This window comes from Hemiscyllium ocellatum, chromosome 10, assembly GCF_020745735.1.
Source record: "Hemiscyllium ocellatum isolate sHemOce1 chromosome 10, sHemOce1.pat.X.cur, whole genome shotgun sequence".
In the NCBI taxonomy this organism is placed as follows: Eukaryota; Metazoa; Chordata; class Chondrichthyes; order Orectolobiformes; family Hemiscylliidae; genus Hemiscyllium; species Hemiscyllium ocellatum.
In genome coordinates this window covers 109,311,131-109,329,255 of record NC_083410.1, presented here as the reverse complement: position 1 = coordinate 109,329,255, position 18,125 = coordinate 109,311,131, and the positions used below count along the sequence as shown (strand labels likewise).

At 47.0% G+C, this 18,125-nt stretch overlaps 1 long non-coding RNA gene across 1 annotated transcript in view; it reads left to right on the top strand.

The window, feature by feature from the left end:
• Nucleotides 1-17,746, top strand: part of LOC132819534 (uncharacterized) — a 34,015-nt gene extending 16,269 nt beyond the window's left edge. Inside the window, exons 2-3 of the long non-coding RNA XR_009645097.1 lie at nucleotides 12,575-12,654; nucleotides 17,660-17,746. This is a non-coding gene — a long non-coding RNA (uncharacterized LOC132819534). The remainder of the gene's footprint in view (nucleotides 1-12,574; nucleotides 12,655-17,659) is intronic.
• Nucleotides 17,747-18,125: the final 379 nt, after the last annotated feature.

Genomic DNA, 18,125 nt, shown 5'->3' with positions numbered 1-18,125 from the left:
TGTAACCACCCCAGCTCACTGCACCATGTGACTATCCCAGCTCACTGCACAATGTGACCATCCCAACTCACCCATCATGTGACCATCCCAGTTCTCTGCACCATGTGGCCATTCCAGCTCATGCACCATGTGACCATCCCAGCTCACTGCATCATGTGATAATCCCAGTTCATTGCACCATGTGACCATCCCAGCTCATTGCACAATGTGACAATCCCAACTCACTCACATGATATCACAGCTCACTGCACCATGTGACTATCCCAGCTCACTGCACCATGTGACCATCCCAGCTCACTGCACCATGTGGCCATCCCAGCTCACTGCACCATGTGGTCATCCCAATTCACTCACCGTGCGACTATCCCAGCTCACTGCATCATGTGATCATCCCAGCTCACTGCACAGTGTGACCATCCCAACTCACCCACTGTGTGACTATCCCAGCTCACCACGTGACTATCCCAGTTCATTGCACCATGTGGCCATTCCAGCTCATTGCACAATGTGACCATCCCGACTCACTCACAACATGACTATTCCATCTCTCTGCACCATGTGACTATGCAAACTCACTGCACCATGTGACCATCCCAGCTCACTGTATCATTGGACCATCCCAGCTCACTGTGTGACTATCCCAGCTCACTGTGTGACTATCCCAGCTTACTGTGTAACTATCCCAGCTCACTGTGTGACTATCCCAGCTCACTGTGTGACTATCCCAGCTCACTGTGTGACTATCAGCTCACTGTGTGACTATCCCAGCTCACTGTGTAACTATCAGCTCACTGTGTGACTATCCCAGTTCACTGTGTGACTATCCCAGCTCACTGTGTAACTATCTCAGCTCACTGTGTGACTATCCCAGCTCACTGTGTAACTATCAGCTCACTGTGTGACTATCTCAGCTCACTGTGTGACCATCCCAGCTCACTGTGTAACTATCTCAGCTCACTGTGTGACTATCCCAGCTCACTGTGTGACTATCTCAGCTCACTGTGTAACTATCCCAGCTCACTGTGTGACTATCTCAGCTCACTGTGTGACTATCCCAGCTCACTGTGTGACTATCTCAGCTCACTGTGTAACTATCCCAGCTCACTGTGTAACTATCCCAGGTCACTGTGTGACTATCTCAGCTCACTGTGTGACTATCCCAGCTCACTGTGTAACTATCTCAGCTCACTGTGTAACTATCCCAGCTCACTGTGTGACTATCTAAGCTCACTGTGTAACTATCCCAGCTCACTGTGTGACTATCCCGGCTCACTGTGTGACTATCTCAGCTCACTGTGTGACTATCTCAGCTCACTGTGTAACTATCCCAGGTCACTATATGACTATCCCAGCTCACTGTGTGACTATCCTAGCTCAGTGTGTAACTAGCTGCAAATGTGTTGCTGGTCAAAGCACAGCAGGTTAGGCAGCATCTCAGGAATAGAGAATTCGACGTTTCGAGCATAAGCCCTTCATCAGGAATAAGAGAGAGAGAGCCAAGCAGGCTGAGATAAAAGGTAGGGAGGAGGGACTAGGGGGAGGGGCGATGGAGGTGGGATGGGTGGAAGGAGGTCAAGGTGAGGGTGATAGGCCGGAGTGGGGTGGGGGCGGAGAGGTCAGGAAGAGGATTGCAGGTTAGGAGGGCGGTGCTGAGTTGAGGGAACCGACTGAGACAAGGTGGGGGGAGGGGAAATGAGGAAGCTGGAGAAATCTGAATTCATACCTTGTGGTTGGAGGGTTCCCAGGCGGAAGATGAGGCGCTCCTCCTCCAGCCGTCGTGTAGTTGTGTTCTGCCGGTGGAGGAGTCCAAGGACCTGCATGTCCTCGGTGGAGTGGGAGGGGGAGTTAAAGTGTTGAGCCACGGGGTGATTGGGTTGGTTGGTTCGGGCGGCCCAGAGGTGTTCTCTGAAGCGTTCCGCAAGTAAGCGGCCTGTCTCACCAATATAGAGGAGGCCACATCGGGTGCAGCGGATGCAATAGATGATGTGTGTGGAGGTACAGGTGAACTTGTGGCGGATATGGAAGGATCCCTTGGGGCCTTGGAGGGAAGTGAGTGTGGAGGTGTGGGCGCAAGTTTTACATTTCCTGCGGTTGCAGGGGAAGGTGCCGGGGGTGGAGGTTGGGTTGGTGGGGGGTGTGGATCTGACAAGGGAGTCACGAAGGGAGTGGTCCTTGCGGAACGCTGATAGGGGAGGGGAGGGAAATATATCCTTGGTGGTGGGGTCCGTTTGGAGGTGGCGGAAATGGCGGCGGATAATACGTTGTATGCGCAGGTTGGTGGGGTGGTAGGTGAGAACCAGTGGGGTTCTGTCTTGGTGGCGGTTGGAGGAGCGGGGCTCAAGGGCGGAGGAGCGGGAAGTGGAGGAGATGCGGTGGAGGGCATCGTCGATCACGTCTGGGGGGAATCTGCGGTCCTTGAAGAAGGAGGCCATCTGGGTTGTGCGGTGTTGGAATTGGTCCTCCTGGGAGCAGATGCGGCGGAGACGAAGGAATTGGGAATATGGGATGGCGTTTTTACAGGGGGCAGGGTGGGAGGAGGTGTAGTCCAGGTAGCTGTGGGAGTCAGTCGGTTTATAATAGATGTCTGTGTTGAGTCGGTCGCCCGAGATAGAAATGGAAAGGTCTAGGAAGGGGAGGGAGGAGTCTGAGACAGTCCAGGTGAATTTCAGGTCGGGATGGAAGGTGTTAGTAAAGTTGATGAACTGTTCAACCTCCTCGTGGGAGCACGAGGCAGCGCCGATACAGTCATCGATGTAGCGGAGGAAAAGGTGGGGGGTGGTGCCAGTGTAGTTGCGGAAGATGGACTGTTCCACATATCCTACGAAGAGGCAGGCATAGCTGGGGCCCATGCGGGTGCCCATGGCAACTCCTTTAGTTTGGAGGAAGTGGGAGGATTGAAAAGAGAAGTTATTCAGGGTGAGGACCAGTTCAGTCAGTCGAAGGAGGGTGTCAGTGGAAGGGTACTGGTTAGTGCGGCGGGAAAGGAAGAAGCGGAGGGCTTTGAGTCCTTCGTGATGGGGGATGGAGGTGTACAGGGACTGGATGTCCATAGTGAAAATAAGGCGTTGGGTACCGGGGAAGCGAAAATCCTGGAGGAGGTGGAGGGCGTGGGTGGTGTCCCGAACGTAGGTGGGGAGTTCTTGGACTAAAGGGGACAGGACCGTGTCGAGGTATTGGGAGATGAGTTCGGTGGGGCAGGAGCAGGCTGAGACAATGGGTCGTGTGTAACTATCCCAGCTCACTGTGTGACTATCCCAGCTCACTGCGTGACTATCCTAGCTCACTGTGTAACTATCCCAGGTCACAGTTTGACTATCTCAGCTCACTGTGTGACTATCCCAGCTCACTGTGTGACTATCCCGGCTCACTGTGTGACTATCTCAGCTCACTGTGTAACTATCCCAGGTCACTATGTGACTATCCCAGCTCACTGTGTGATTATCCTAGTTCACTGTGTAACTATCCCAGCTCACTGTGTGACTATCTCAGCTCACTGTGTAACTATCCCAGCTCACTGTGTAACTATCCCAGGTCACTGTGTGACTATCCCGGCTCACTGTGTGACTATCTCAGCTCACTGTGTAACTATCCCAGGTCACTATGTGACTATCCCAGCTCACTGTGTGACTATCCTAGCTCACTGTGTAACTATCCCAGCTCACTGTGTGACTATCCCAGCTCACTGTGTGACTATCCTAGCTCACTGTGTGACTATCCCAGCTCACTGTGTGACTATCCCAGCTCAATGTGTAACTATCCCAGCTCACTGTGTGACTATCCCAGGTCACAGTTTGACTATCTCAGCTCACTGTGTGACTATCCCAGCTCACTGTGTGACAATCTCAGCTCACTGTGTGACTATCTCAGCTCACTGTGTGACTATCCCAGCTCACTGTATGACTATCCCAGCTCACTGTGTGACTATCTCAGCTCACTGTGTGACTATCCCAGCTCACTGTGTGACTATCCCAGCTCACTGCGTGACTATCCCAGCTCACTGTGTAACTATCTCAGCTCACTGTATGACTATCCCAGCTCACTGTGTAACTATCTCAGCTCACTGTGTGACTATCCCAGCTCACTGTGTAACTATCTCAGTTCACTGTGTGACTATCTCAGCTCACTGTGTGACTATCTCAGCTCACTGTGTGACTATCCCAGCTCACTGTGTGACTATCCCAGCTCACTGCGTGACTATCCCAGCTCACTGTGTAACTATCTCAGCTCACTGTATGACTATCCCAGCTCACTGTGTGACTATCCCAGCTCACTGCGTGACTATCCCAGCTCACTGTGTAACTATCTCAGTTCACTGTGTGACTATCTCAGCTCACTGTGTGACTATCTCAGCTCACTGTGAAACTATCCCACTTCACTGTGTGACTATCCCAGCTCACTGTGTAACTATCCCAGCTCACTGTGTAACTATCCCAGCTCACTGTGTGACTATCCCAGTTCACTGTGTGACTATCTCAGCTCACTGTGTGACTATCCTAGCTCACTGTGTAACAATCCCAGCTCACTGTGTGACTATCCCAGCTCACTGTGTGACTATCCTAGCTCACTGTGTGACTATCCCAGCTCACTGTGTGACTATCCCAGTTCACTGTGTGACTATCCCAGCTCACTGTGTGACTATCCCAGTTCACTGTGTGACTATCCCAGCTCACTGTGTGACTATCCCAGCTCACTGTGTAACTATCTCAGCTCACTGTGTGACTATCCCAGTTCACTGTGTGACTATCCCAGCTCACTGTGTGACTATCCCAGTTCACTGTGTGACTATCCCAGCTCACTGTGTGACTATCTCAGCTCACTGTGTGACTATCCTAGCTCACTGTGTAACAATCCCAGCTCACTGTGTGACTATCTCAGCTCACTGTGTGACTATCCTAGCTCACTGTGTGACTATCCCAGCTCACTGTGTGACTATCCCAGCTCACTGTGTAACTATCTCAGCTCACTGTGTGACTATCTCAGCTCACTGTGTAACTATCCCAGGTCACTGTGTGACTATCCCAGCTCACTGTGTGACTCTCCTAGCTCACTGTGTGACTATCCCAGCTCACTGTGTAACTATCCCAGCTCACTGTGTGACTATCCCAGCTCACTGTGTGACTATCTCAGCTCACTGTGTGACTATCCTAGCTCACTGTGTAACAATCCCAGCTCACTGTGTGACTATCTCAGCTCACTGTGTGACTATCCCAGCTCACTGTGTGACTATCCCAGCTCACTGTGTGACTATCCCAGCTCACTGTGTAACTATCTCAGCTCACTGTGTGACTATCTCAGCTCACTGTGTAACTATCCCAGGTCACTGTGTGACTATCCCAGCTCACTGTGTGACTCTCCTAGCTCACTGTGTGACTATCCCAGCTCACTGTGTAACTATCCCAGGTCACAGTTTGACTATCCCAGTTCACTGTGTGACTATACCAGCTCACAGTTTGACTATCCCAGCTCACTGTGTAACTATCCCAGCTCACTGTGCAACTATCCCAGGTCACAGTTTGACTATCCCAGTTCACTGTGTAACTATCTCTTGGTGGGCGGCACGGTGGCACAGTGGTTAGCACTGCTGCCTCACAGCGCCTGAGACCCGGGTTCAATTCCCGACTCAGGCGACAGACTGTGTGGAGTTTACACGTTCTCCCCGTGTCTGCGTGGGTTTCCTCCGGGTGCTCCGGTTTCCTCCCACAGTCCAAAGGTGTGCAAGTCAGGTGAATTGGCCATGCTAAATTGCCCGTAGTGTTAGGTAAGGGGTAAATGGAGGGGTATGGGTGGGTTGCGCCTCGGTGGGTCGGTGTGGACTTGTTGGGCCGAAGGGCCTGTTTCCACACTGTAAGTAATCTAATCTAATCTAATCTCACTGTGTGACTATCCCAGCTCACTGTGTAACTATCTCAGATCACTGTGTGACTATCCCAGCTCACTGTGTAACTGTCTCAGCTCACTGTCTGGCTATCCCAGTTCACTGTGTAACTGTCCCAGCTCACTGTGTAACTAACCTAGGTCACTATGTGACCCTCCCAGCTCACCCCCTGTACTATATGGCCACCCCAGCTCACTCGCTGTGAGAGCCACCATTCTCCTGAGATGTAGGAAACGTCAGGACCTGTTTGGTCTGGTGTAGGTGAAGAAACTCATTGTTTTTTCCAACTAAAAGACATGGATCGGTCCCTGATTGGTTAGAGGATGAAGGATTACAGGAAGAAGGCAGGAGAGTGGGGTTGAGAAATGTATCAGCCACAATCGAACAGCAGAGCAGAATTGATGTCCCAAATGGCTTAATTCTGCTCCTATGTCTTATGGTCTTAGTTTTCATTAAAGGAATCTTGTTTATTTCATGTTAGCAACTGGTTCCAAGTTCCAGTGAAACAAACATAATTAGAAATTGCTGGAGAAGCTCAGTGGATCTGGCAGCATCTGTGCAGATCGATACAGAGATAGTCCAGTGATCTTCCTTCAGAACTGGGGTCACTGGACTCAAAACGTTAACACTGCTTTCTCTTCACTGATGCTATCAGACCTACTGAGTTTCTCCTGCGATTCCTGGTTTTGCTTGGTACAGGTTCTAACGATATAGACATTGTTACAGAGATTTTCAGGAGGATCTGGATATTTAGGTTTTACTCCTTTGAGATCCAAAGGCACTTTGCCAACAGAGCATGTGGGCGACACCTAAGGCACTTTGCAGTATGAACTCTGCATTTGGACCCTTTTAGACTTTTCTACATCAAAGATGGTACTGTCTATTGGAACAATATCTCAGCTCTCAACTTCGCAGCAAGCATACCTTTCCCTTCCCATTTAAGGATTGGTCTACGAACGTATTTAATTGTAAAGATAGATCAAAGCAATGAAAATTTTGCCTGTAATAATTTACTACCCTGAAAACTGTATTAGAGGGGGAGAGAAAAAACAGAGAGAAGAAATGTTTGTCGTTACCAGAGAGATCGTCACTTGCCTGTTGCCAGTTACAGATACCATGTGGGCGAGTTGGAAATTCTGAGTACATTATCCAGTAATCATGCAATTAAGTGTAACCTTTGTAAAGTTTGAATGGCATCCCACTCTGCTTGACTGGATTACAGCCTGTCACTGTTTACCTGTGAGTTGTTTTGCTACTGGCATATTCATGACTGGAAGTGGTGATATCAGCTGAAGTACAGCCCACGTTTTCATTAAGCAGCAGATCTATCAGCATGGGGCACACCTTCACCACCTTGTTCCTGTCAATAACATGATATGACCTTTTTTATCACCCCTGTACAGCCCAATGACATGACAAAACTGAATTTCCCCAATCGCTCTGGGGAAGGAAGATGACAGATAAGATCAGACATTTCGCTGGAACAATCAAATAAAAGCCAATGTGTATCAAATATTAATGAGCAAACAAATTATCTTCAAGAGACATCCTAAATCAAACTTTACAACTAAGATAAATCTCACAGAATTCTGAGGAGTTACCATGACCAGATACATGACACTACATGCAGTTTTAAAGACCTTCACCACATCATCTCCTGCCAAGTGGAGTTGATGCGGTATCTTCATAGTTGATCATTCACGGGATGTTGGCATCAATGACGTTTGTTGGCCATTCTTACTTCCCCCTCATCTGAAGGGCTTGCTGGGTCATTTCAGAGGGCAGTTGGGAGTTGACCGCCTTGCTGTGGGTCTGGAGTCACATGTAGGCCAGACTGGGCAAATTTCCTTGTTAAAGGGCATCAGTGAAACCAATGGGTCTCTCCAAAAAAATCGATGATAAGTTTTTACTAACTTACTTTAAGTTCTACCATCTGGGGTGGTGGCGTTTGAACCCATGTTCGTCATACCATTAGCTTGGATTTCTAGTCCAGTGACCATCTTCCCCACTGGCTTTGATTCTCAAGTAGCTTTTGACAACTGCGTTACTCCGTCCAGCAGCGGCTCTTCTGTGGACCCTCATTCATTCAGCTCGTGTCAGCCCAGGATGCTACAGCCCACCCAGAGCCATTCTGACAGGACTTGTCCCTCGAATTCGACTGCTCACTCAGCACTGAGTAGCATCTCCAGCAATCCCATCTGCTGGAGCCAGCTACAATACCGAGATTTCAAGGAAATTCCCAGAACCGTCTGGCAACTGCAATGCCCATATCGTAGGAGGTTCAGAATGTAGGAAGCAAGAGCAGGAGCAGGCCATTGAGCTCCTCAGGTTTACTCCACCTTTCAACTACATCATCGCTGATCTAGCTCACAACTATTTTCCTGTACTATTTATATATTCCACAATGTCTTTAATAGATAGAAATATATTGATCTCTGCATTCAATCTACTCAATAATTCACCTTCCACAGTTGGGTAGAGAATTTCTCTGAGTAGGAATATTTCATGTCAAATTTTTACTTTCAGATAGAAAGATAAATTTTTGAAAACATCTAAAAGTTATTTTTATGCTTATCACCTTCTAACATTTATGTCCCTATCTTTGTTTGAGTCTGTAAAGTATTGTTAAAAGTAATGGCTAATCTCAGTGCATTTTACTTCCTATGAGAATACTCCCTACTTGGTGACAGCGTTGTTGTTGGATGCATGCAGATCTCTTTGTTATAATGTCACATTTAAATTAACATTGGGTATGGGGTATGCTAAGCCACAGAGTTTCTTGAACGTTTGCTCCACAGAATCACGGCGATGCTGCAGTGCTGACGGAGGTCAGTCAGTCCCTCTTCTCTATGTCAGATCTCCGCGGGAACAATTCACTTTGTGTTATTCCTGATAGCCTGCACTATTTCCTATTTCAGATAACAGTCCAATTCCCTCTGAATACCTCAACTGAACCTTCCTTCACAATAATCTCAGGCAGAGCATTCTGGATCCTGACTACCTACCGCGCGAAATAGATTTTTCCTCACATCGCTTTTGCTTGTTTTATTAATTACTTCACATTTGTGCCCTCTGGTTCTCAATCCCTTTAACACCTGGGAACAGTTTCTCCAACTGACCTGGTGTGGTGGGGTGACCTCCTGACTTGGCACAGTGACCCTCCCTGTCCTGACATGTCACTGGTGTGTGTGTGGTCCATGTTTTTTTTCATAACATTTATTTCTGTAATGTGTCTCCTGTCTAAAGATGCTGTACTTAGGTACTTTTGTATCTAAGTCAGCACTATAATTGGTGATACATATAGTTTTCACTACACTCATTGAGTACAGGTCATTCTGCTATAATGCAACAGCTGCGTTCCTCTGCAACCTCGCACTATGAAAAACAGCTGTAGAAAATCATGTTGTAAAAGATTGCTCATAGAAACTGGCTATACCCATTCAGTAGAAAGCTCGCGTTATCCAAACAGAGTCCGCAATTCATCATTCGCTTTCCAGCCACTTTGTGCTGACGAAATGCACGTTACAGCAGAACGACCTGTACATGTGACAGGAAAGGCTATTCTGTCCTGTTCCAGACCAGACCCTTTGCAATATTGAAAACCTCTTTCTCCTATTAGCCTTCCCCTCTCTGAGGGAAATAATCCTAACTTCTTCAATCTTTCTCATAACTGAAGGTGCTCATCCCTGGGACCATCTTCATTAATCTTTACTCCATTCTCTCTGATGCCTTCACATCCTTCCTAAAACGAGGTGCCCAAAGTTATTCACAGTGTTCCCATTGAGCTGAGCTAGTTTCTTACACAAGGTCAATGTGATCTCCCTGCTCTTATGCTCTGTGCCTCTGTTAGTAACACCTAGGTTACTGTGCACTTTAATTACAACACTTTCAACTTGCCCTGCTGCTTTCAATTACTAATGCTTATACGCATAATCCAGGTCCATTTAGAGTTAGGTCCTCTTTATCTTATTTTGTTTCTCCACGGTCTTCCTACCAACATAAAGCACAATGATGTGAATCAGAATGATTTTGCCTTAACTCCAGATGCATCATGTAAATAACACTCTGAATCTCTGTAACCTCCTTCAGCAATGCAATCTTCCAAGAACGTGGGGGCTCAGTGGTTAACACTGCTGCCTCACAGCGCCAGGACACGGGTTCGATTCCACCCTCAGGCGACTGTCTTTGCGCATTCTCCCTGAGTCTGCGTGGGTTTTCCTCCAGGTCCTCCAGTTTCCTCACACAGTCCAAAGATGTGCAGGTTAGGTGAATTGGCCATGCTAAAGTGCCCGTAGTGTCTAGGAGTGGGCAGGCTTGGTTGATTAGCCATGGGAAATAAAAGGTTGGGGGTAAAGGGTGGGATGCCCTTTGAAAGGCTGATGTGGACTCGATGGGCTGAATGGCCTGCTTCCATACTGTAGGGATTCTATAAGATCTGAGTCCCACAACTTTGGTCTCTTTTCCATCCCACATTCCCCTCACCCCATTGGTGCAGTGGTGCCTTCATCCCTTTGATCTACAAACTCTGCAATTTCTATGCTTTCTGCTTTAAGATACTCCTGGAAAATCAGCCCACTGACCAACTCCTATTAATTCCTAACAGTGTCCATGCTGGGTTTTTTTCTGACAACTGCTCCAGCGAAGCACCTTGAAATGTTTTCCCTTCACCCTGTTAGTACAAGGAAACTTCCCACTGGAAGGTGCGCATCTGCTGAAGGGACAATATATTGCCAACACTCTTCTGTTTGGTAATGATGAGAGAATGTGAAAGAAGACATGAGGGACATTGTGACAGTCTAATCACTTATTTAATTCCAGTCGCTGAAATTAAAGGGCAGATCTAATTTGAACTCGATGCACTTGCAATGCATAAAAACTGCTCAATTTCAACATCAAACCCACACATGAAAATTGAGTTGTGGACCAAACGAGGACAGTGTAATAAGTGAAGCTTCAGAGGGAATTAGTGTGGAAAGACTCAGGGTCTCAGTGACATACTGTAGCTGGCTGCTTGGTAAAGACTTGAGGTGAAAAGCAACATGCTCCCTGTCTGGAACAAAATCAGGCTTCAGCTTCCAAGTGTGACCGTGGCAAGCGAAGGAGCAGTTCAATTTTATTTTACAAATGAAGTGTCAATCATGGGGCTGCAAGGTTTTCTTTCGCTTTAAGCTAATGCACCTTGTTAGTTTGACAAGCTGTAACTGTGGTGTTTTTTTTTCCCAAAAGGATAGATTTATTCTGCGTCACTGTCATTTGCTACTCATCTCAGATTGTCCTTAAATTGAGAAAATGGCCAGGGCTATTTCCGAGGGCATTGAAGAGTCAACCATTAGCAGTGGGTCTGGAGTCACACTGTGGGTCAATTTCCTTCCCTAAAGCACAGTAGTGAACAAAGGGTGATAGTGGTAATGATAGTTTTATGGTCTTTGCTGAGGCAAATGAGTGGTTCTGCATTTTTCAGTTGATTGAATTAACATTCCACAGGTATCAGTGCAGGGATTCAATCCTACGTCTCCAGAGCACAGAGCCATTTGCTGTGCTCCACTAAAAGTCATAATCCTACTGTACTTTTGGGCTTCTCTCTGATTGGAGAGAGAGAGAGAGAGGATTGATGGAGAGTTTAACCTGAGGGTCACCACATCTCAAGCAACGCGAGAAGTTGAGGGTCCTTCATGTTAAACGCAGTCAGTGCAGAAATTGAATGCATGCTGTAAAATACTGATCCAGCCAACAGAGCTAATCAAAACCCTATGCTGTACTCGCCCAGTGACTTTACCAGAAGGTCCCAGCTTTAACACATAATATAACTGCTGTGTTATATATAGAGTCATAACTGAAGACATTGGTGAGAATAATCAGTCATTGTATAACACTAGTTGACACAGTCTTTGAGCTGGACAAGATCCATTCTGAGGTTGGTATGGTACCATGGTCCAATAATTATCTCCTGCTTGGTTCTATACTATGGATTTAAATCCAATGTTTTGCTGGAGTTCATGTGGGAGAAGGGGATTGAAGATGGTGGAGGATGAGCTAACTCTCTGGTATCCTAGGACCAATATTTATCCTTGAGGAGAAAGTGAGGTCTGCAGATGCTGGAGATCAGAGCTGAAAATGTGTTGCTGGAAAAGTGCAGCAGGTCAGGCAGCATCCAAGGAACAGGAAATTCGACGTTTCGGTCATAAGCCCTTCATCAGGAAGGGCTTATGCCCGAAACGTCGAATTTCCTGTTCCTTGGATGCTGTCTGACCTGCTGCACTTTTCCAGCAAAACATTTTCAGCAATATTTATCCTTCTCTATCCTTAAAGCCCTCGAAATGTACCACCTTGATGAAGCATTTGGTTAGCTCCCCATATATCTCCATATGTCCCTCCATGGCAACTTGTACAATGCTCACTCAAGCAAACGTGAAATTGAAAGCTCACCTATTTTATGACAGATCTGGTGAAGGTGTGTTGTAAATAATGTTAAAGTCACTGTGAAAGTACAAGTTGTTGCTTTTACAGGATTGTCGGTGTCGATAAATCTCCCTGTCTTTGTTAGGGCAGCTATTTGGACACTGAAAGGACATTGTTGTTCGGCAAAAATTAACTTAATTTTCACCTTCAGTGAAATCCCTGGTCTCCTGCCTGTTGGAGGTTTCTTCAGAGTAATTGCCTTCTTGTTCTCATCAGGTGATTCTGCTGATTGTGTTACAGAACGCAGTTCGTTTTCAGCCTGAAAGAAGCAATTATATTAGTCAGCCAAGACGCGCTGGGACTCAGCATTCACCTCTAAAGTAAGAACACTGCTTTCGTAAAATGGTGGCTTTATTTTTCTGTTTGATTGGTGCTACTCGCTGTTGTTAAATTAACTGCAGTGTTTTCCTCGTTCATAATTATTAGCTCTCTATGTGTATTCTAGCCCAGCTATGCTAGTTATTGAGATAATAACTAGCATAACATTAGAGATAAACTTCTGTCCTCCAAAAGGTATGCCAAATTATTGACTTTAACCGTGCAAGGTTCAGGAGTAACTCAGTCAGTAGTATCTTTGTGTCTGAGTCTAACGGTAATTGGCATGAATAGAAAAGCCCACATTCAGGGGCTGCACTGTCAGTGGTGCAGATGACCCCATGGTACTGTGTTGAAGCAGAGCCAATGGAGTTCTCCCCAGTGTCCTGGGGTCAGTGTTTACCCCTCAGTCCACGTCACAAAGTGAAAAACCAGTTGTCTGGTTTGTTATTATTTATGGCTGTACGTGGGAGCAAGCTGTATACAAACTGGCTGCTGCATTCCCTACGTTACACCAGTTTGAAAAGCAATGAGTTGGCCAGAAAGCCAGGATTGGAACATTCGAAAGTTGCGAATGCCCTTGTTGAAAGGAAAGTCATCCTTACCTATGGAGCAAGGGTGGGAATGTCACCTTTTCGCTGCAAACCTATTATTTCCCAGACCGATACCTGGGATGACAGTATGAAGAGAGATTGACTCAGTTACCACGATATCCCCTGGGGTTGAGAGGAATGAGATGGGGATTTCATTGAAACCTCCAAAACTTGAACAGGAGTAAATAGGGTAAACATAGGAAGGATGTTCCCAATGACCGGGATGTTCTGAACCGGGTTCACAGTCTAAAGATACAGGTAGGCCACTTAGGACTGAGATGAGGAGAAATGTCTTCATCCAGAGTGTGGGGAGTCTTTGGAATTTTCTGCCACAGTAAACAATTGAGGCGAGAGCAATAAATATTTTCGAGAAAGAGTTTGATCTAGTTGTGAAGGGATCAGAGAGTATGGGGAGAAAACGGGAATAGGGGATTGAAATGGATGATCAGCCCTGATTATATTGAATTGCAGAGCAGACTCGAAGGGCCAAATGGCTTACTCCTGCTCTATTTTTCATGTTTCTGTGATACTGTCTGATAAGAAAGGAGCTCACCTAAAGGCCAGTTATATAGAACCTCACGGAATATACGGCACAGAAACAGGCCATTCGGCACAACCAGCCCATATTTCTGCACCCAAGGTTTCTCCCATCCTCCCTCAACACTCTCTCACCATAACCTTCTATTCATCTTCCCTCAAATGGCTACCTATTTCCTCTTAATTCCATCCAGACCATTGTCCTGAATCACCTTCAGTGGTAGCAAGTTCCATATCCTTCATCAAATCGGTGAAGGAACAGTGACTTAGTTGTAAGTCTGAACGGTGAGACACTTGGCCGGGACTTTGCAAGTGGTAATGTTTGTATGTGCTTGACACTTTTGTCCTTCTAAGGGGTAGAGATCATGGGTTTAGAAAGTGCTGTGTAAGGATCTTTGGAGAATTTCTGCAGTGCGTCTACACATGGCTGCTACTGAGCGTCAGTGGAGGAGGGAGTAAACATTCAAGGTGATGGTGTCCTAGATGGTGCGGAGGTGCCCGAGCATAATAATCCTGGGGAGAAGAATAACTTCAGGCTCGAAATAAGGAATGATCCATCCACAGTTCCCTATTTTGACTGATGCCACCTGAACACACTGAGGCCAGGAACAAGACTGCCACCTAGATGTCAGACCAGAAATTGCAAATGCCACGGCCAAACAGTGGAGGAGGAATACAGAAAAGGGAAAGGGCAGTGAAAAGGTTTGAAGAAGGGAGCAGTACCCCATTGGCATCTCCTGCACACCCATGACATGATGTAGGTTTCTGACCTGACTAGACAGCTCTGATATAATGACCTTGGGCAGTTTGTGACTGAGCTTGTCAACAACTTAGAATGATAGCAAGATGATACAATGCAGTGCAGGGATGTCTTTACAGAATGATCTTCTCACCCTTCATTCAGCTTCCACATTTTATTTAAGTTTCAAATTAACCTGTTCAGAGTCATTCTTATACACCTCTTTAGCAGATGGACTTGAATCCAGGCCTCCTAGTTTAGAAATAGGGACACTACCACAGTACCTCAAGAGCCCAAACTTCCACGTTTTAGTTATGATACCGGACAAGACAAACCTCAAAGACCACCATTTTGTATTTGATGAGTTAAACTGTCCCAGGAGAAGTGAACCAACGTTCTCTGGATGTCAGTGACAAACCCAGGAGGAGAGACCCAGGGACCAGCTGGTAGCATAGCATGGCGGCCACCAGCTGGTTTATGGCCAGCACCCGGCTCCTGTAACACAGCACTCGGAGCAGTCCTGTCCCAGGCGAGCCGAGACCTTGGCCTCCGGCTCCTGCATTCGCTGGCCAGGAATCCTCAGCCAGGCTAAGGTAGACCCCCCAGATAGAGGAGATGGGCGGTACTCTAGCTGAACCCTCATAACTCCTCCGGCAGAGAGCCCGCCCACCATGAACCAATCAGGAGTCTGGAGCATTTGGCCCCATCAAAGCTGGATTGGAATAATTGGTCTGCACTAATTGGTTCATCATTCGATCAGTCAATTCCTTGCTTCTCTTGACCCTCACGGTGGAATGTGCTCCCGAAATGTTTTGATTTTTTTTGAATTGAGACTTTTTTTATTGAGATTCTCTTCAGAAAGTTCAAAAGTTGTGTGTAGAAAGGTCAATCTTCATTCTTTCAGCTCAGACTCCCAAACAAGGGATTACGTCTCAAAATTCTCTAATCTTGCATTTCAGTGCCTCAGACCAAATGTTTATCTCCCTTTGGAGCTAACTCCTTTTTTTTTCAAAATTCTCTTTAACGTTACCTTTCTCTAATGAAATCTACCATCTGCCAGTAACATTTTGCGTTGACCTTTTCTCTACCATTTAATATTTTATAAATCTCTTGAGGGCTCTTTATTAAGCCTCTTCTCAGTGCTTGAGCGTTTAGATTCCTATAATATTTCATCACAATTCTCTGCTCAGGGTCAGTCCTCAACATTGTTGGATTTTTATTCAATCTGGTCTGATGCTGGGGAACTGTTTGAAGGATGTGATGAACCAGAAAACAGTGATTCACCTTCACAGGTGAATATGCCTGTTTGGCAGGAAGAGTAGAACTGGGGAGAGAATGCAGAACTGGTAAATACAGAGGAATCCAGGTGTTCTGGTTCATGAAGCACATAAAATTAATGCACAGCTACAGCAAGTTAGCAGGAAGGCAAGAGGCACACGGACATTTACTGCAAGGGAAATAGACTGTGAGAGAAGAGAAATCTTACTGCAGCTCTCCAGGGCATCAGTGAGACCACATCAAAATCACTCTGTGCAGTCTCACCCTCCTTATTGGTATATCTCTGTTAGAAACAGTTCAGGTAATGTTTACCCACCTCATTCCTGTGATGAAGAGCTTACCTTATGAGGAAAGATTGAGCAGGCGGGTCTGTATCCTCTGATGTCTTGAAGGATGGGAGGTGATCTCATTGAAACGTATGGTTCCTGAGGGGCTTCAGCAGGGTGGATTCTGAAGGGATGTCTCTCGTTGTGGGAGAGTCTAGAACCAGGAGGACACAGTTTCACAACAAGGGTCTTCCTTTTAAGACAGAGACGAAGAGAATGCTTTTTCTCTCAGATGGCCGTTAGTCCGTGGAATTATTACCCTCAGTGAAATGATGGGGTTGGACCATTGAATGCTGTCAGGGTTGAGTTAGGCAGATGTTTGATAGATGAGGGCAGTTATGGTTTATGGGAGGGGCAGGTAGGAAAGTGGAGCTGAGTTGCCTGAACCAGCTCAGCCCATGCTCCTACCTAATAACGGGTCTGGATGCTCATCATTCATATGTTTCTGTGTGCCTTCCCAGGATAGGATGTAATGTCCCCAGTGGAAGCAGCTTTGGAGATTGGTAGGGGGGATGTTTGATCTGCTGTTAGGACCCACCCAACTCTCTACCTGCTCCCCATCCTGATAAAATCTGAGCCCCAGTGCCCTTCCTACCTGGACTCAGTTATAAGAGAGCCATAGAGTCACCCAGCACAGAAACAGACCCTCCAGTGCAACTCGTCATGACGACCGAGTTTCCCAAACTTTTTACTTGCCCCATGTCCCTCGAAACCTTTCCTATTCATGTATCTGTCCAAATGTCTTTTAAAGGTTGTAATACCCTTCAGTGTCCAACTGAAGGCTTCATTCTGTTGAGTTCGGTTTCTCTTTTAGTTTTATTTTTCTGTTGTTATCCTCCCTCCTCCGTCTGATTAGATTCCATACAGTGTGGAAACAGGCCCTTTGGCCCAACAAGTCCATGCTGACCCTCCGAAGAATAACCCACCCAGACCCATTTCCCTCTGACTAATGCAGCTAACACTACGGGCAATTTAGCATGGCCAATTCACCTGACCTGCACATGTTTGGATTGTGGGAGGAAACCGGAGCACCTGGATGAAACCCACGCAGACACAGGGAGAATATGCAAATTCCACACAGATAGTTGCCCGAGGATGGAATTGAACCTGGGTCCCTGGTGCTGTGAGGCAGCAGTGCTAACCACTGAGCCACGTGTCCATCCACTTTCCTCCTTTCCTCCACTTTTCTGTTGTTTCCCTCCCTCATGTGGTCTACTGTCTCCACTCTTCTCCTTTCCTCTGTTTTCCTCCTCTTTTTCAGGCCTCTTGCTGCTATGTATCTGATCCCTCTCTCTCTCATCATCTCCCCGAGGGTCAGCAGAGTGTGATGCTGGATGTCTGAAGCGAGTGGACTGTCTGGGGCAGAGAGCAGTGAAGAGAGAAGGGGACGGTCTGTTTGGAAGATGTCGGCCTTCCTGACTTGACCGAGCTGAGCCTGAGGAAGCTCCGGTCGTCAGGGAGACCGTGAGCAGACAGGGGAGTGCGAGCTGTCTTGCTCCCAGCTTCTGTGATGGGAAATGCATTTCTAAACCTGCAGGTACCTTCAGAGCTCTCAGGCGTTTACAAGGACAGAGCAGCTCGACAGAGACGGAAAGGCTCATTCACAGAGTAGCAGCCGGGAAAGATGGATTCCTCAGTCAGGCTCTGTCGGGGGGAGCGCAGTGCTGCATCCTCGCAAATCCTTTCCCTTGGGACGGAGCCATTTGGCAGGAAAATGTGGTAAGGTCTCTAAATACACAATGTTAGCATTCATTTCCAGAAGGCTAGAGTGCAAGAGCAGACATGTACTGCTTAGGCCGTAAAAGGCTCTAGTCAGACCGCACTTGGAATATCGTGAGCAGTTTTGGATCCTGTATCTTGGGGGTGGGGGGGGGTCTGGAGTGATCCTGAGGATGACGGTTTGTCACATGAGGAGCAGTTGAGGACTCTGAGTCTGTACTCAATGGTGTTTATCAGAATGAGGTAGGTATCTCTTTGAAGTTTACAGAATACCGAGAGACCTG